Genomic DNA, 3,475 nt, shown 5'->3' on the forward strand with positions numbered 1-3,475 from the left:
CTTCCAGTTAGTGCGGATAACGTTATTGCACGTACACTTGTACGGACAAGTGGGAGTTTGTTGGGGCTGGTGTCCTCCACAGTTAGTGCAATGACATATAAATCTCTAAAAGGATCAAAGGGTATACGTTTGTATTATTATCAGTTGGTCCACGTTTATCAATAACGGTTGGCTTGCTAGATAAGTTTGACATTATTGTCATACAGATGGCGGTGATCAACTGGTCCCTAAAAGTCACACCTATAGGATACGTTTGAGAGATGTGACGGTATGAAAATACAGTCATGTTGATGCCTAATATGACTAAGCAGTTAGTCGGAGTTATTGACTAATAATTAGTCAAACGCGATGTTGAGATATTTATTTAATACGGATTAAATAATAATGGCTAAGGTGAATTAAGCAGTTAATTCGTAAATTGAATATAAACGATTATATTTAATTAATGTATATTGAATTAATTAATTATACAATATTGTCATTATCGGACAAGTATTAATATATCGACTGAGTCATGTTACTAGTTGATATTTTAATATCCGATGACGGATGACGATTTATAATTAAAACCCGTCATATACATTTTAGCAAAACGAGTCGGACCACGAGTCAAAATAAGGAGAAAGTGGAAAGCCCACTCCCTCCCTATGTCACGGTTTGGACGAGTGAAACAAAAGGAGAGGCTTTCTCTCCTTTTGAGCTAATCATCTCATTTGAAAGAAAATTAGGGTTTTTTGAGCATTCTTCTCTGAAAATCCTAGACCTCTCATCAAAACTTCACAAAAGGCTCTCTCAATATTGCAAAGCAATTAGAGAGCAACTTCTAGCACAAGAGGCATAGTCTCAGACGATCTTGGGTGCAACGATTAGGAAGAAATCTATATTGATTTCTGTTCTTAGGCCGAATTCACAAAGGACCCGAGGTTGATTTTATTCTCTTATCGTTTTCCTCTTGTTTTTCGTTTATGACAATTAATCACATGTTAAAATTGTGTTATAATCCTTAATTTTAAGGGGTTTTATACGAATATTATCCTACAAGTGGTATCAGAGCGAGGCCACGTAAATTTTTCATCGTGATTTTCATTAAACGATTTGAATCGATAATTTTTTTGCATTGAAAACCGTGCGGCAGAATTTTTTTTAAACACGGCTGGTTGTTTTTTTTTTTCGTGCTGTTGTTTTCAAGTCGGCCGAACTGATCAAACAATAGGTTTTGTTTTTCGATTTGTTTTTGCATATTGTTATTATAATCCGTCTTCATAGCAATATGTTAAGGTTTTGTCAATTGCAGATTTAATTTTATAAGAATTAGGTTTAAATTGCTATTGATGTTTTTTGTCAAATCGATTATGTTTGGTTTTGCCAATGCTCTCGGCATGAGCTGCTGAAAAAAGAAATTTTTTTTTTTTTTTGTGTTTTGATCACGGTCCAGCCGTGAAAGAAGAAAAAAAAAAAAATTTCGTGTTTTATTTTTTTTTCGGCCATAACATGTACATTATACGGATGTTGTACACTCGCTTGATAGTGAAACGGTTCACTCACGTACCATTTAGTTATTTTAAAGCGATTTAAAGTAATGGATTGTCATGAATTAAAATTAAGTTGATAGAAGCGGTTTTGTCACATAATTTTAATCGTTAAAAGGTGGTTTGGATAAATTTAACATAATTACGGAATTATGTCAAGAATAAATTTTGTTTTAGTTGATGCATCTTTTATTTATCGTTACTTTTGAATGCCATGAATATTTTTTTATTATTACGTATTTAATTTTACAAACGGTTGTAACTTAGTGTGGCCTTAGTATAACGTGTTACCGTAATGATGGAACACGGTCTTGGTTGTATTTTGAGATCTCGCATCTCCGTTTTGGATTTTTCTTTGTAATTGCAGTTTTAATTTAGAATGTAAATAGGTTTATATTTTGTAAATTTTAAATTGTAATTTTGAGAAGACCAAAGATGGAGATCGGATGCTCACTCCCGCTGCATGGATCAAGATGAAACATCAAGACAAGCTTCTCGGGTCCAACAGTGGATTCCAAAGTTGTATTATGTTCATTTTGCTAGGATAGGCCACACTAGGACTTTTATTTACGTTTTCATCGTAACGATAGTTTGCATCATATTCCGCCTAAAACCAAACCACCTAATAATTGCTTGAAAACTGACTCATATAGAGGTTACGCGTTAGTTTTCTTTGATATACAGATATCACATGTTTTTAAATAAGCCATCACCTAAATTAATTCATTCACGTAATGCTAGATTTTCGTTCACTTAAAATGAATTAAAACTAAGTTGATGGGATCTTCCTCGTATAACCAAAAATTGAGAATAGTCTTTATAGGTCAAACTCCAATGAATCCCTTCTTCGTCGGTAGGCATAATATGACCCCTTCTACGTCGGGTAAGTTGGAACTGATTGACCTATTTTATCTCAACACTATGGTCACTCGTACGATCCTGTGATTATGGTGGACTATAGATAGGATTTACGGAAATCTATCGACCGAGAGTTCTAACGGTAGAACTAGCCAAACAGTAGGCTTATCAATTTACAGAAATTGAGTCTTGGGATCATTTGTATAATTCTTGAGGTAGATCGATTATACAAGTGCAATGAGTCTACACGTTAAAATAAATTTTAAATAGACTTAAATCACCTCGATGAGTTGCTTATTTCGTTTTGTTTTTCCTTTCTTTTTCAGTGTAGATCACGATCATTTAAACTGCGAATAACAAAATGGCTGGCCGTATGAACGACCCAATGCCAAGTGCCACATTGGACCGTGAGTCCTGGCTTCGGATCTTCATGAATCGATGAATCGCCTACTCGATCAAGAATGATGGATCAAACTTCGCGGACCGGGAGGCGGCATTACGGAATGTCGCCATTGCTGACGGGAAGCTCGGATATCCGACGAGCCCATCCCGCCAAACCCAGGCCCCACGGCCGAGCTAACGAGATCGCCACGTATAGCGATTTCGTCATGGAAGCGGGTGCGATAAAGAACGTACTCATTTTTGCAATGGAATCCAATTTGCAGAAACGCTTCATAGCCCAAGGTGCAAATAAGATTTTCACCACGCTCACTAAGGAATTCTCGAAAGCACCGAGAATCGTGACCTATGAGCATACCTGTCGCTTCTTTGAGGCGAAACTCCAGAAGGGCCAACCGGTTAGCCCACACATTCTCAGCATGATTGAGAATGTCGAGAAACTGGAGGCACTTGATTGTAAGATCAGTGAGAACATCGTGATTGACCGCATGCTTCATTCACTCCACGATGGTTTTGCGCTCTTTAGAGCCAATTACTATATGAATGATTTGAAGAAAAGTCCTCATGCACTACACTCCCTTCTCGTACAGACCGAGAAGGACATGAATTTTAGTGGGACCATGAAATAGGATGTTCTCGTTGTGTCAAACAAGGGCAAGGGTAAGGGCAAAGCTCAGGCAGACCTAGTA

The sequence above is a fragment of the Silene latifolia genome, chromosome 8, assembly GCF_048544455.1.
Source record: "Silene latifolia isolate original U9 population chromosome 8, ASM4854445v1, whole genome shotgun sequence".
NCBI lineage: Eukaryota > Viridiplantae > Streptophyta > Magnoliopsida > Caryophyllales > Caryophyllaceae > Silene > Silene latifolia.